This window comes from Mytilus edulis, chromosome 6, assembly GCF_963676685.1.
Source record: "Mytilus edulis chromosome 6, xbMytEdul2.2, whole genome shotgun sequence".
NCBI classification, from domain to species: Eukaryota; Metazoa; Mollusca; class Bivalvia; order Mytilida; family Mytilidae; genus Mytilus; species Mytilus edulis.
In genome coordinates this window covers 19,305,115-19,322,386 of record NC_092349.1, presented here as the reverse complement: position 1 = coordinate 19,322,386, position 17,272 = coordinate 19,305,115, and positions in this window count along the sequence as shown.

Here is a 17,272-nt window from a genome sequence, read left to right as displayed (position 1 = left end):
TTGGTGATTTTAAATCTGTTCAAAGTTTTGATTTTTCTACCCTATAAACCACTTTGCCTCATATTCTTATTGAGAAAAATATCACATCCCTAATTAACTGGGCATTTAAAAAGTCGGAATGCGAGTACATATGTTCAAACTCTTTGCGATCATTTTTTAGTAGCAATAAACAAAAGAACTATGTCAATTGGACATGCTTTGATACTATGTATGCGCTTGAATTTTTATTTGATAACATTTTTGTTATTTTTAGAGATTCCGTACATCGTCAAGTTATTGGAATTCCAATGGGGACTAACTGTGAACCAATTATTGCGGACCTGTTTTGTATTGTTATGAGTTACAATTTATGACTTAAATTAGCAAAGACCCATCTAAACAATATTTGGTACAAAAATTCAACAATACTTTTAGATATTTGGATGATATATTGGCTCTCAATAATAACGACTTCCGTATGTATACTAAAGAAATTTATCCTGTAGAACTTACTTTAATTAAAGCTAATGATAACAATGACCACTGCCCTTTCCTCGATCTTGATATCTATATCATAAACGGGAAGATTAATACAAAAATTGTTGATAAGAGAGATGTTTTTTCATTTCCTATTGTAAATTATCCATTTGTAGATGGTGACGTTCCCTTGTCATCATCTTATGGTGTTTATATATCTCAACTTGTACGATTCTCTCGTGTATGTAACAACGTATTAGATTTTAGCGAGAGAAATTTATGTATTACTAAAAAATTATTACACCAGGGTTTTCGATATCACAAACTGGTCAAAACATTTACTAAATTTTATCATCAGTATAAGGAAATAATTCGTAAATATAACTCAACATGCAGACATCTTATACGTTCGGGTATTTCACATCCAATTTTTTATGGAAGTATTCTAAATAAAGAACAAAAATGTCAGTATTCTCCTCAGAAACTAACAAAACCTTTAAATAGACTTATTAAAAAGGGATATAGTTACGATACTGTTGTCAGGTCATTAAAGATTGCATATTTTGGCTTTAATATTGATTCACTGATAGAGTCTTTAAATCGGAACTAAACACATCTATTTCTAAAAAACAGTTGTTGGCATGACACGGGTTATGTTCTTCTCATATATTTTATGACAGTATGATACTAAACCCCTAACGGTAGGGATTGTGCCTGATATTCATATGATGAACACATAATCTTTCAATCAGTTTAATTGAGGTCAGGAGCTGGCATGTAAGTTAACTGCTAGTAGTCTGTTGTTATTTATGTACTATTGTCATTTTATTTATGTTCTTTTGTTACATCTTTTGACATCGGACTCGGACTTCTCTTGAACTGAATTATAATGTGCGTATTGTTATGCTTTTACTTTTCTACACTGGCTAGATGTATAGGGGGGGGGGGTTGAGATCTCATAAACATGTTTAACCCCGCCGCAATTTTGCGCATGTCTCAAGTCAGGAGCCTCTGGCCTTTGTTAGGCTTGTATGATTTTAAATTTTAGTTTCTTGTCTATAATTCGGAGTTTAGTATGACGTCCATTATCACTGAACTATTATGCATATTTTTAGGGGCTAGCTTAAGGACACCTACAGCTGCGGGAATTCTCGCTACATTGGAGACCCTTTGGTTGCCTTCGGCTGTTGTCTGCTCTATGGTCGGGTGGTTGTCGCTTTGACATATTCACCATTTCCTTTCTCAATTTTAATAACTATGTTTCTGATCTAATTTTGTATTCTATAAACGGCATCTATATATTTACACTACAAATCTACAACTCTCAGTCTATGGCTACACGTGCTGATCTTATCTATATTCATGCATAATATTCATTAACTGTGTATGAGTATCAAAATCGTATCATACGCGATGATGACCAGCCAGTACACACTGTAAGGATTTTATTCACCAGTATTAAAAAAGAGAAACATTGTAGTACGAACAGTAATCTATTTTTTTTTTCATTTGACATTACTTTGAAAGTAACGTAGTTACAAGCACAGGTTATATAGTATATAACTGCTTTTTTAAAATGTTAATTGTCTTTGTCAATCTTATTTGAGAGATGTTGGATATTTTCAAGGAAAAACCTCACATCTCCAGTGGACTTTTGTACATGGTCAGATAACCTTAGGTCATCTCTAAATTACTGTGTATTTCCTGTATCTCAGATCATATCTATGATTGCTCACATGGTGAGGTTACCTCAGGTCACCTCTGTATGATTGAACATTGTGAGGTTACCTAATATTACCTCTGTATTGCTGTACATGGTGAGGTTACTCTGTATTACTGCACATACTTGTATTACCACACTTTGTATAAACTTTACAAAACACTATTTTTTTAGTTTTCCTCAGGGCACTTCTGCATTTCTATACATGGCCAAGTGCACATGTTAACTAATGTCATTTCTTAACTACTGTATATAAATATGTAACCTCAGAATACCTCTGTATATAAGAATATGTTGAGGTAACCTAAGGTCACAACTTCATGGTCATTGTACCAGCTGCATGTTACCACAGATAAACTTTACAAAACGCTAATTTTCTACAAACCTCAGGTTACCACAATAGAATGTTCATAACTCCCTTCGTCAGCTTAGTCAGTCCAGATTACATCTATGTTCTTTTTTTTCACGGACAGGCTACCTCAGGTCATCTGTAAATTACTGTACATGACCAGGTTACCTCAGGTCATCTGTAAATTACTGTACATGACAAGTTTACCTCAGGTCATCTGTAAATTACTATACATGACCAGGTTACCTCAGGGAACCACAGTACTACTGTGCATGGAAAGGTTACCTCAGGGAACCATGGTACTACTGTGCATGATCGGGTAACTTCAAGGAACCACTGTTCTACTGTGCATGGTCTGGTTACCTCATGAATCCATTGTACTACTGTGCATGGTCAGGTTACCTCAGGGAACCATTGTACTACTGTACATTGTCAGGTTTCTTCGGGGAACCATTGCACTACTGTACATGGTCATGTTACCTCAGGGAACCACTGTACTACTGTGGATGGACAGGTTACCTCAGGGAACCACTGTACTACTGTGTATGGTCAGGTTACCTCAGGGAACCATTGTACTTCTGTGCATTGTCATGTTACCTTAGGGAACCACTGTACAACTGGGCATGGTCAGATGACCTCAGGAAAACATTGTACTACTGTGCAGGGAACCTTTGTACTCTTGTGCATGGTCAAGTCTCCTCAGGGAATCATTGTTCTACTGTGCATGGTCATGGTCCCTCATGGAATCATTGTACCGCTGTGTACTTTAAGGTTACCTCAGGGAACCATTGAACTACTGTGCATGGTCAGGTTACCTCAGGGAACCATTGTACTACTATGATGGTCAGGTTACCTCAGGGAACCAGTGTACTACTGTGCATGGTCAGGTTACCTCAGGGAACCATGGTACTACTGTGCATTGTCATGTTACCTCAGGTGACCATTGTACTACTGTGCATGGTCAGGTTTCCCAAGGGAATCATTGTACTACTGTACATGGTCAGGTTTCTGCAGGGAACCATTGTACTTCTGTGCATTGCCAGGTTACCTCAGGGAACCATTACACTACTGTGCATAGTCAGGTTACCGTTAGAACCATTGTGCTTCTGTGCATGGTCAGGTTACCTCAGGGAATCATAGTGCTTCTTTGCATTGTCAGGTTTCTCCAGGGAACCATTGTACTACTGTGCATGGTCAGGTTACCTCAGGGAGCCATGGTACTACTGTGCATTGTCATGTTACCTCAGGTGACCATTGTACTACTGTGCATGGTCAGGTTTCCCAAGGGAATCATTGTACTACTGTACATGGTCAGGTTTCTGCAGGGAACCATTGTACTTCTGTGCATTGCCAGGTTACCTCAGGGAACCATTACACTACTGTGCATAGTCAGGTTACCTCAGGGAACCACTGTACTACTGTGCATGGCCAGGTTACCTCAGGGAACCATTGTAATACTGTGCATTGTCATGTTACCTCAGGGAACCATTGTACTACTGTGCATGGTCAGGTTTCCCCAGGGAACCTCTGTACTACTGTACATGGTCAGATTACTTCAGGGAACCATTGTACTTCTGTGCATGGTCAGGTTACCTCAGGGAACAATTGCACTACTGTGCCTGGTCAGATTACTTCAGGAACAATTGTACTACTGTGCATGGTAGGTTTCCTCAGGGAACTATTGTACTAATGTGCATGGTCAGGTTACCTCAGGGAACCACTGTACAACTGTGCATGGTCACGTTACCTCAGGGAACCATTGTACTCTTGTGCATGGTCAGGTTACCTCAGGGAACCACTGTACAACTGTGCATGGTCAGGTTATTCATAAAGATAGACAAGAATGAGATTTACAGATAATTTAGTAGACTGAATTTGTTTCTGAACTCATTTTTTTCTGTTTGTTTATAGGTTTATGGTGAATGGAAACATGAATATAGACTTTTTAAAAAATCTTGCATCTTTTGGGGATATCATTCCAGGAAAGTGGAAGGATATCATGTTTACTTGAAGTGGTGAGGTCTAGTAAAAATAGCAAACAGAAAGTAGAAAAAAATGAGTTCACTTCAGGATTGCGTAACGTTTTATTCTTCGTGGCAAGACCCCCTTTTTTCAATTAAATCACAATTTCACTTTGGTACATGCATGATATGAACATGAATTTTTTTCTAAGATCAGCTGTTTTGCATGTGAGCCTATGGAGCAGTCAATAACAAGACTGCAACCTTATGTTAATTTGATTTGAATCGATTATATTTGTTGTTATTTTTTGGGTTACCTGAGGTAATCCTGTTATGAAAGAATACTTCATAGATACTTTGCTGGTATATGCATTTATGCTGTAATTACACAATTTCTTAATTTAAAATGTAGGACTTCATAGATTTGTATTGTTTATGCGATTATATGTAAATGTTACACGAGTTCACTTGAGTTAAATGGGTTGTATTTGGTGTTATAATTGGGGTTACCTGAGGTAACCCTGTCATGAATGAATACTTCGTAGATACTTTGCTAGTCTTTACATTAATTGTAATAAACAAACTTATTTATTTTGAATGTAGGACTTCATTGAAGTTATATTGTTTATGGGGTATATATGTAAAGTTGATCTCAAATAACTTCAGTTAAGTGGGTTATATTTGCAATTATTTTTGGGGTTACCTCAGGTACCCCTGTTATGAAAGAATGCTTATTAGATAGTTTGCTAGTGTAAACATTTATGTTGTAATCAAACAATTTCTTTATTTTACATGTAGGACTTCACAGATGTAAATTGCTTACGCGATATTTAGAAAATGCGATCTGTCTTAACTCGATTTAAATGGATTATACCTGTAGCTATTTTATGGGTTACCTGAGGTAACCCTGTCATGACAGAATACTTAGTAGATACTTTGTTAGTATATGTATTTATGGTGTAAAAAAACAACTTCTTCATTTTCAGGGTAGGAATTCATTGAAGTTATATTGTTTATGTGATGTAAATGTAAAGGTGATTTGAATTAACTTGAGTTAAATTGGTTGTAATTGCTGGTATTGCTTGGGTTACCTTAGGTAACCCTGTTATGAAAAAAATATTAGTAGATACTATGCTTGTGTATACATTTGTATTTTAATCACACAATTTCTGAATTTAAAAATGTAGGACTTCATAGATTTGTATTTTTTATTTGATGTTATTGTTAAGGTTACCCGAGGTTATCCTGTTATGAAAGAATACTTCGTAGATACTTTGCTGGTATATGCATTGATGTTGTAATTACACAATTTCTTAATTTAAAATGTAAAACTTCATAGATTTGTACTGTTTATGCGATGTATAGATATGTGCTACCTGAGTAAACTTGAGTTAGAAGGGTTGTATTTGTTGTTATTATTAGGTTACCTGAGGTAACCCTGTCTCTCAGGTAACCCTGTAATGAATGAATTCTTCTTAGATACTTTGCTAGTCTTTACATTAATTGTAATAAACAAACTTCTTTATTTCAAATGTAGGACTTCATGAAAGTTGTATTGTTTATGTGATGCACATGTAAAGGTGACCTCAGTTTACTTCAGTTAAGTGGGTTATATTTGTAATTATGTCTGGGGTTACCTCAGGTACCCATGTTATGAAGAATGCTTTTGAGATAGCTTGCTAGTGTAAACATTTATATTGTAATCGGACAATTTCTTTATTTTAAATGTAGGACTTCATAGATGTGTATTGTTTATGTGATATTTCTGAAAGGCGACTTAAGTTTACTTGATATAAATGGATAATACTTATTTCTATTTCATGGGTTACCTGAGGTTACCCTGTCATGACAGAATATTTAGTAGATACTTTGCTAGTTTATTCATTTATGGTGTAATAGACCAACTTCTTCTTTTTAAATGTAGAAATTCATTAAAATTATATTCTTTATGTGATGTATGTGTAAAGGTGATTTGAATTAACTTGAGTTAAATAGGTTGTATTGTTGTTATTGTATTGGTTACCTCAGGTAACCTTGCTATGAAAGAATTCGTAGTAGATACTTTGCTAGTGTATAGCTTTGTATTGTAACTCCACAATTTTTTTATTTGAAATGTAGGACTTCATAGATTTGTATTGTTTATGTGATGTATATATATTAAAAGGTGACCTCAGTGAACTTGAGTTAGATGGGTTATCTTTGTTGTTATTGTTATGGTTACGTGAGGTAACCCTGTAATGAATGAATCCTTCCTAGAAACTTTGCTAGTGTTTCCATTAATTGTAATAAACAATCTTCTTTATTTTAACTGTAGGACTTCATGAAAGTTGTATTGTTTATGTGATGCACATGTAAAGGTGACCTCAGTTTACTTCAGTTAAGTGGGTTATATTGTAATTATGTCTGGGGTTAGCTCAGGTACCCATGTTATGAAGAATGCTTTTGAGATAGTTTGCTAGTGTAAACATTTATATTGTAATCGGACAATTTCTTTATTTTAAATGTAGGACTTCATAGATCTGTATTGTTTATGCATTATTTCTGAAAGGCGACTTAAGTTTACTTGATATGAATGGATAATACTTGTTTCTATTTCATGGGTTACCTGAGGTAACCTGTCATGGCAGAATATTTAGTAGATACTTTGCTAGTATATCCATTTATGGTGTAATAAATCAACTTCTCCATTTTTAATGTAGGAATTCATTAAAAAAAATGTATATTGTTTATGTGATGTACATGTATATGTAAAGGTGATCTGAATTAACATGAGTTAAATAGGTTGTTTTTGTTGTATTTGTATTGGTTACCTCAGGTAACCCTGCTATGAAAGAATTCTTAGTATATAACTTGTAAGTGTATACATTTATATTTTAATTACACAATTCCTTAATTTAAAAATGTAGGACTTCATAGATTTGTATGGTTTATGTGATGCATATATATTTAAAGGTGATACCTGAGTTTACTTGAGTTATATGGGTTGTATTTGTTGTTATTGTTATGGTTACCTGAGGTAAGCCTGTAATGAATGAATTCTGTGTAGATACTTTGCTAATGTTTACATTAATTGTAATAAACAAACTTCTTTATTTCAAATGTAGGACTTCATGAAAGTTGTATTGTTTATGTGATGTATATATATAAAAGTGACCTCAGTTAACTTGAGTTAGATGGGTTATCTTTGTTATTATTGTTATGGTTACCTGAGGTAACCCTGTTATGAATGAATCCTTCGTAGACACTTTGGTAGTGTTTACATTAATTGTAATAAACAATCTTCTTTATTTTAAATGTAGGACTTCATGAAAGTTGTATTGTTTATGTGATGCACATGTAAAGGTGACCTCAGTTAACTTCAGTTATGTGGGTTATATTTGTAATTATGTCTGGGGTTACCTCAGGTACCCATGTTATGAAGAAGGCTTTTTAGATAGTTTGCTAATGTAAACATTTATGTTGTAATCAAACAATTTCTTTATTTTAAATATAGGACTTCATAGATGGGTATTGTTTATGTGATGTATTGGAATGGCGACTTAAGTTACCTTGATATGAATGGATAATACTTGTTTCGATTTAATGAGTTACCTGAGGTAACAGTGCATGACAGAATATTTAGTAGATACTTTGCTAGTATATGCATTTATGGTGTAATAAACCAACCTCTTAATTTTTAATGTAGGAATTCTTTGAAGTTATATCTTTTATGTGATGTATATGTAAAGGTGATCTGAATTAACTTGAGTTAAATAGGTTGTATTTGCTGTTATTGTTTTCGTTACCTCAGGTAACCCTGCTATGAAAGAATTCTTAGTTGATACTTTGCTAGTGTTTACATTCATATTGTTATTCCACAATTTTTTAATTTGAAATGTAGGACTTCATAGATTTGTATTGTTTATGTGATGTATATATATTTAAAGGTAACCTGAGTGGACTTGAGTTAGATGGGTTGTCTTTGTTGTGATTGTTTTGGTTATCTGAGGTAACCCTGTCACGTAAGAATACGTCGTAGATATTTTTTCAGAGTATACATTTAACTTCTAATAAACCATTTACTTTTTCATTTTGGACTTCATAGATAAGTATTGTTTATATGATATTCAGGAAAGGCGACTTTAGTTAACTTCATTTGAATGGATATTTGTTGTTATTTTTGAAATAACATGAGGTATCTCTGTTATGAAAGAATACTTCGTAGATAATTCGTTGGTATATGCATTTATGCTGTAATGACACAATTTCTTAATCTAAAATGTAGGACTTCATAAATTTGTATTGTGTATGCGAGGTATATATAAATGTAACCTGAGTTAACTTGAGTTGAATGGGTTGTATTTATTGTAATTATTGTAATTATTGGGGTTACCTCATGTAACCCTGTCATGAATGAATACTTCGTAGATACTTTGGTAGTGTTTACATTTATTGTAATAAACAAACTTCTTTATTTTAAATGTAGGACTTCGTGAAAGTTGTATTGTTTATTTGATGTACATGTAAAGGTGATCTCAGTTTACTTCAGTTAAGTTAAGTGGGTTATATTTGTAATTATGTCTGGGGTTACCTCAGGTACCCATGTTATAAAGAATGCTTATTAGATAGTTTGCTAGTGAAAACATTTATGTTGTAATCAAACAATTTCTTTATTTTACACGTAGGCCTCATAGATGTGTATTGTTTATGTGATATATCGGAAAAGCGACTATAGTTAACTTGATATCAATGGATAATACTTGTTGCTATTTTATGGGTTACCTGAGGTAACCCTGTCATAACAAAATACTTAGTAGATACTTTGCTTGTATATGCAGTTATGCTGTAATAAACCACTTTCTTCTTTTGTTATGTAGGAATTCATTGAAATTATATTGTTTATGTGATGAATATGTAAAAGTGATCTGAATTAACTTGAGTTAAATAGGTTGTATTTACTGTTATTGTTTGCGTTACCGCAGGTTACCCTGTTATGAAAGAATTTTTAGTACATACTTTGCTAGTGTATACATTTATATTTTAATTACACAATTTCTTAATTTAGAATGTAGGACTTCATAGATTTGTATTGTTTATGTGATTATATATAAAGTTACCCCAGTTGACTTGAGTTTAATGGTTGCATTTGTTGTTATAATTGGGGTTACCACAGGTAACCCTGTCATGAATGAATACTTCAGATCATTAATTGAACTTTTATAAAAAAAAAAAAAAAAAAAGTTTATAATTTTACAAGCCATCCCTACCCTACACGTACATACGAAATGAACGATCGGTGAATACAAATAATAAAATCATTTGGGAAGTTTGTTGACATCTTTGGTATTTGGTCACATTAATATTTGGTATTAAGATCTATCTAAATAAGAACTATATTTTCGTGCGTATTTAATCAATGACGCATTACCATGATTACCTCAGGGCACCGATTACCTCAGGGCATACAGCAGCGGACCTAACTACCACCTGCCCATTTTTTTAAAGCTAAGGCTATTCACAAATTTCAGCAGTAGATATACACCTGGATGTTGACCTTTAGATCATTTTATTCTGGTTAAGATAAATCCAGTAAAGCGTTTCGTACGCCTGAAATTTATATAGTGTTGTTTTAATTTTTTATCGTAATTAAAAACAGACAAAGTTGCGATTTAAACCTTCCCACGAGTGCCTATCCCAAGTCAGAAACAACCTTTAATTGTTTTTGTTGCAAGATCGTCATCTCTTTGTCGTATATCTCACGTCTAATTTTAGTCAAAGTTAAATCCTTATTTCCAGTAGCACTAAATGAGAATGGACGCGTTTTTGTGCTATACATACCTCCACTTGTAGTTCGAAGTATCGAGAATTTGGAAGTGTGTATCTTATCCGAGTGCTTTCTCGTTAAAATATATCACTGTCTAGCTTCGGGCTAATCAGGAAGTCATTATATAATCAATATAACATTCATAGGCAACAGACTATTTTGAGTGCGTAAAATATTCTACTGGCACCTCTCTGTAAAGGGCACTGAATGTTTCCCTTCAGATGTCTTTTCATGTTTTGATTTTTTTATTGAATTGTTATTCTTTGATTGCCGTTAGCCCGACATATCTTTTTTTATATATGTTAATTTGAAAACAAACGTTTAACATTTTAATGAAGGAATTTATGAAATAACTTACTTCAAGTCATATAATGCTAGCACCGTTGTTTTAACTGTTCCAGTTCCAAATAGAAATGCGGATACAACATGATTTGTATTTTGTAATTTTCTTTATATCACATTTTGTAAACTTAATTGAATAAATCTAAATTTTCAGCCTTCAAAATGAAGACCCTGAGCTGAACATGAAAGTCAACAGAGGGTACATATGTGAGGAGATATTTACAGAAGTATTACAGTTTACAGTTGTATGTCTCTTTTTTCATATCATCTGAAACCGCCTCGGTGGTCTCGTGGTAGCGTATCCAACTCGAGTGCGGGAGGTCGTGAGTTCGAACACCGGCGGGGTCAAATCAAAGACTTTAATATTGGTATTTGTTGCTTTTTGCTAAGGACGCGGCATAAAGGGGTAAGAGCAAAAACTGGTCTGCTCGGAGTCAGATTAATGTGTCCGGGTAAGAAAACTCGTCTTCCTGAGAACAGTTACCTTGTGAACTAGCACGTTAAATTCTGGCTCAGCCTGTCTATATTGTACAAAACATGTTCTCGTCAAGAATATGCATATTAATTGCCGCTGGACGTTAAGCATGAATTTGAAAATGGAAATGGGGAATGAATGCATACGTCATCATATCTTCTGTCTCTCTAATTCATATTAACAGTTTTAACAGCGTTATGCTACTGTTGCCTTTACTTAATATAACGACTCTGTTCTGTTTTTTAGTTTTTTGCCATGGTTTTGTTAGGCTCTGTGACTAATGAGTTCTGATTTTTGCATTGGTATCTTCCACCTCCATTTTGTGAAGTCCTTATTTATGAAGGAAAACAACGAAAATATTTATTTAATATACAGCAACCCCGTCATTACTGGCTCCTGTTTTGAGAAAAGCAATAACAAAATGTGGCTAAGTGAAACAAGTTTGCGATCGTTTAGCCTCGTCCTAACATGGTACTTAGCAAAATTCTTGTTCTTGCATGTTGTTAATTGAAAAGTCTCCAAAAATATATCCCGAAAATCAAATGCAATTTCTCCTCTTCCAAAGAATTGAATGGTCAATGCCTTAGATGTAAAATCTAATCAATTTAAGGTTGCACTACGATCTATACCTGTTCATCTCGTTGCCTTATGATCTAATGTGGATAGTTGTCGCATTTTCAATTCTATCAATCTCCTTACTTGTACTTGCATAGAATTTGCCTTGAGTACATTTCATATCCGTCGGGTCACTTTTTGTATCAGTTTTGTTTTTGTTTTTGTTTTGTTTTGTTTTGTTTTGTTATTGATTTGTATTTGTTTTGACCTTTTCGGGGTTTTTTTAACACAGACAAAAAAAAACAACTGGGGAAGTCAAATCGCTGTGGAATTACTAATTGAATACTCTTAGGTTTTACCGAGCGATATTTGAATATCCAAATGTGGTTTTGAAAATCAAGTTTGCTTAATCTTCAAGATTTTCTGGGTTTTTTTTCATGTTTGTTTTTCTTTTCTCTGAACATTTAAAACCAAGTAGCGACTTAAAAAAAAAATACCATAAAACACAAACACAACTTAAGCTTTAAATACAGGTAATAATTGTTTGCATAAAAATTTCTTGCAGGATCCAGAATTACTGATATTTCTTAAAGTAAGGAAATCGAAGAAAAACGGGTCATTTATAGCCATATTGAGAAAAAATCCATGGTCACAATGTATTTAATGTTAATAATTATAGGCCAAATAACAGCATTTAAGAAGGAGCCTTGGCTCACCCCAAACAGCAATCTCAGCTTGTTTTTGCATAAAAATTGTTTCCAACTTCAAGCAATACTGATGTCTCTTAGAGTAAGGAAATCGAAGGAAAACGGGTCATTTTTAGCCATTTTACCCCCCCCCCTCCCCCCCCCCCCCCATCCCCTCTCTTTGGGCCTCACTCAGTCGGCGGCCCCAAATCCCTGCCTCCCCTGAATTAGAACCCTAGTTACGGCCCTGGAGTCAGTGACAACTCTACAACAGATTTTTCCATCGGATCACCAGCAATGATGGTGATAAATGGCTGTGTACATAATGTGTATACAACTCGTCTAAACATCAACCCAAGCCACCTGGGCTTCACAGGTCGTGTGGTCTAGCAACAACAAAAAACAATCACTGGCAAACTTGTTTTGTGTTCATATGAAACGGAGTTTATACTTTATAACACTATCAAAGCCAGAAATTGTACCAAATGCCTTAGTTTCACGTTTATATATTATATATTGATGGTGTGGTGTCATCAATAATCCACATTTCAGCGAGTATTTGTTCTAACATATCGAAGTGATATAAAGAATGCTGCCGTAACTGGGAGCTAAAATGCCCTTTTATAGTCCCCTTTTCAATTGTACCACAAAACGTCATCTCCTTTTTCAATTACTCTCCTAAATATCAGTATTTAAATATTTGATTAACATATTTGACCGTCTGTCATTTCAGTTTATTTGTATTTAATGTATATAATAAGTTTGAAATTAGGCACACATTAACATGTTTTATATAAAAGCTGCGTTTTAAAAACCGTTTGTTAAATTTACAATGTGTATATGTTATAGTTACTGTTTATGCTTTTTTATTTCTTATGAATATAATGTAAGCTAAATGTCCTTAGTGTAAATTGTTTAGATCAGCACAATTCACGGTCTAATTTGTGGCTTTGTATCCATTTTGAATACAATCCAATTTGCAGTGTAAATTCCTTTAAATCTATATATAGAGTACATGTAATTGTATTTTCCGAAAATATAATTTCATTTCATGTCAGTATAACAGTTCCAGTTTCTGCTAATTGCGTCGTCATCCTTAGAGTGCTTCAAAAGTACGTTTGCAATTATGAAATGGAAGTATATATTCTTTCTCGTTAATTGTTAAAATCGTGAACTATTTGATTGAAGTATAAAGGATATAGACCAACGTGAATATCCTAAGGACAACGTCATTCAAATTCAACTTTCATAATATTTCAGCAGAACATTGATTTTGGGAATTGTCAGTGCAATAACCAAAATTTAAATGGCGTGACGGCAGCAATTATCTAAATACAATTTTATTACTCTAATTTGATTCCCGACGAATTTAGAAAATGCAAATAAATCAAAAGTCCACCAAATCCTCCTTCGTATGGAAGAATGGCTGCAATCGACACTACATAAATTTTACGATCAACATCAGCAAGTGTTTGAAATCATACGATGTGTGTCGCGCAACTCGCTTTAAAGATAAAATAAAAGTGTCTTGATATATTTAATGATTTTGTTTTATCCTCTACTGTGATATCATTTACTTCGTCTGGATTCAAAGGCCGACTGATGTATTCATAGAAGGAGGTGCTTACCCTGTAGCTCCTATAGGATTTCACGCGGTTTCCTCAAATCTTTGTCCATTCAACAAGTCATGCCTTTGTGTTGACTTCGAAATTATCAAAACTTCATCGATTACTTTTAGAACTGTATGTTGTGTCTTTTTGGTTTTTCTTTCTTTCTGATGCATCAATCCCTTTCCAACTAATTTGTACAGTTTGTTATTATGTTATGTTGTCACACCGCGGTCCAAGGGTAGATGTAGGTTGAGCCTGGCTCAAGTCACATCACATTACCGAAAGAGTCTACCTGATAAAAAGGACACGAATTTGAATAAACAAAGAGCCACAGATGTTAGTTTCATGACGTCGTGAGACACAGATCTAAGGTAAAAAGTAAAATAACAAAAATGCGATGCCCATTTCCTTGTGTATCTATGGGTACGTACATTGATGTAGACCATGTATAGTAGATGTTGTTCCTATAAAGCGTACTGTTTGATGCACATTTGTGCGTAAACATTTACGTGATGCATACATAGCGGAGCGGAGACGCTTAGAATGTGTCGCTCCGTTTGGAGTTCATGCGATTGTCTAAGATTTAGTTTTATCTTGATTTGTATATTCCAAATAAATTATCGAGATTTGGACATAGGCTAATATCTTAACTACTGTTGCCTGCCTTTTATCTTAATCTATGAATACTGCAATCTCTGATAAAAAAAAAAGAAAGGTAGAAAGCAATTGAAACTAACAAACGACAAGTTGTACTAATAGGTTATAAACAGACATTTGCAGAATGCTGTTGTAGTTCAACTTAAACGAAATTTATAGGTTATTGTACAAATATATGTTTAAACTGAGGCAGGAAAAATATTTACAAGGGTAGCCACAAATACTACCAATCTATGATAGATCGGCGGATACGAAAAGCACTAAATTGAAAATGGACATCTTAGAAACGTAAGACGAAGCTTGATCCGATTTGAGAGTGGTTTAGAGACAATGATGATAAGCATTGTAAACGACAGACGACTCAGGTAATGTGCTAATGAAAAAAAAACAAATAAGAAAATCAGTTAAATGACAGCAAGATAAAGGTAACAGTGACATACCAGGGTATATTACACCGAATTAAAACGTAACAGAGGAAAGTTGTTTAGAAATTTTATCCGCAGATAAAATTCTAACGCTTTTATCGATATGATCTGAATGTAAACAAGTTAAACTGTGCGCTATTGCCCACAGATAATGCCAAATAATGGGAAATTGATGTAAAAACGCATCACACTATATTGCATGCTCACATTAATTTGTACTTCCTGCGAAAAATGTGACGAAAAGTAAAACATGATATATATGTGTAAGAATATAATCAGGAAGTGAATAAACGATGAATCTGAAAATGCATCACACGTATATATATCATGCGCACGGAAGAAATAACAAACGTAAACCAGTGTATCCGCTCCTTTCGTAAAGGGGTTATGAAGATACTTGTTATACAATGCAGTAGTAGTATAATGTCAGTCAATAATGTAATTTCTTCTATTTTATTGATCATTGTAAGCATATTATAGTGTATTATGTTTTGCCAGATCTAAAATACATGTTGATTTTCAGTTTGTTTGTTTTTTTTAATTACAAAAAATGTAAATGAAGGGATATGTTGTCTTTGATAGCAGTGATTCCCAAATTTCAAATTTATTTTGGATAGATTTCAGTATATGTTTAATATATTTGCCTTCAATATTTATGTTTGCAAACAAATCTATTTATAGTTTACGAGAAATTCCACTTATACTATTTATAGTATTTTTTAGTAACGGTTTTTTAACATTTTACGAAAATACAACTTTCTATTTCATTTCAGTATAAAAGTGGCTAACTGTTTTTAAATTCCTATATACTCAATATAGCATCGTATAACTGCATCTAAAAGTAAGTATTTATCTGTATTATTAAAAATATGTTCAATGGCAAATGGAGATTGGTTACATGGTTTACCATGTTGACATACTCCTGATTCTGTTACCAAACGATTATGTTTTTTTCATATTGATAAATTTCTACAGTCAACAAGATTAATGAAAAGGCAAACATCCGAATATTGTCTATAATTATTATAGTAATCTTATCAAACTCTGTACTTAGATTCTGCTAATTGATATTCATTTTATGTGGCGATGAAAAAGCAAAACGTATCGGGGTTTGTTTTTTTTTTTATCTACATTTGGTGTTTTTGTTTCTGTTTTCGTTTTCGTTTTTATTTTTATTTTTATCATTTGTTGTGTTTTTATGGTTTGGTTTTTTTGGGGGGTTTTTTTGGTATGTCTTAATTCCGCGTGAATTCTGGATTGACGCTGATCTGTCTGCCCCAAAGTTTTGACGGCGGAAAATAGTGCGGGAGATATATCGTGATTTGATTAAGTTTGCTAAAACCGTTATTATCAAGGTTTTTTGCGTAACAAATACTGACCAATGCAAAAATATTTTATACTGGTTGGCTACGATCGAGTTACTCTGTCATACAATAGAAGTTCATTGAAAAAAAAATACGTCTATATGGAAAATGAATACTGGGAAATATTTCCACTGGAAAAAGTATAACAGTATTTATTTCTAATGGAATAACGGGTATAGAATATTTGTTCAAAGGGAAAATATAATTAAGCAGTGTTTATCACAACCTTTTTCGGATGAACTTCTGTTAGGAGGAACAATTATACGTTGACAGCTCTTGCGTGGTGTTGTTTATACGGACACTTTGTAATCTTTAAATTATTTATTTAGTCAGAGCCACATAAAGCGATTTGTTTGAACACAACGCTTAAGATGCTGGGTTTTGATGTGACAGTAACCTCCTTCTTAATATTAATTTTCTTTTTCTTCAAATGAAGGAGCAAAATAGATTTAAAGGTTGCAATTCATTTAACGTTTCTTTAATAATAGGGCATATTTAAGGATAACTTAACCATGCGTAGTAGTTAAAACTGAATACCTAATATAAACTCATGTGAAGATTTCTCCATGAATATTTTTGCTTTTACAAAATACATATAGTAAAAATAATCTGAAAAATCCTATAGATAAAAATATCAATTTGTAACCATGAACTAATCTTCTTTTGTAAAAAGTCTGATTTTCAGAAAACTGTATTTTATGAAGATTTCTGCAAAAATTATGTATGCTTTTACAAAAAAAACATATAGATCAAAATAACATTCCCTGAAAATTATTTAAAAAACAGATATAGCTAAAAGTATAAATTTGAAGCCATGAACTAATTTCATTTTGTAAAAAGTCTGATTTGCAGAAAACTGTATTTTAAAA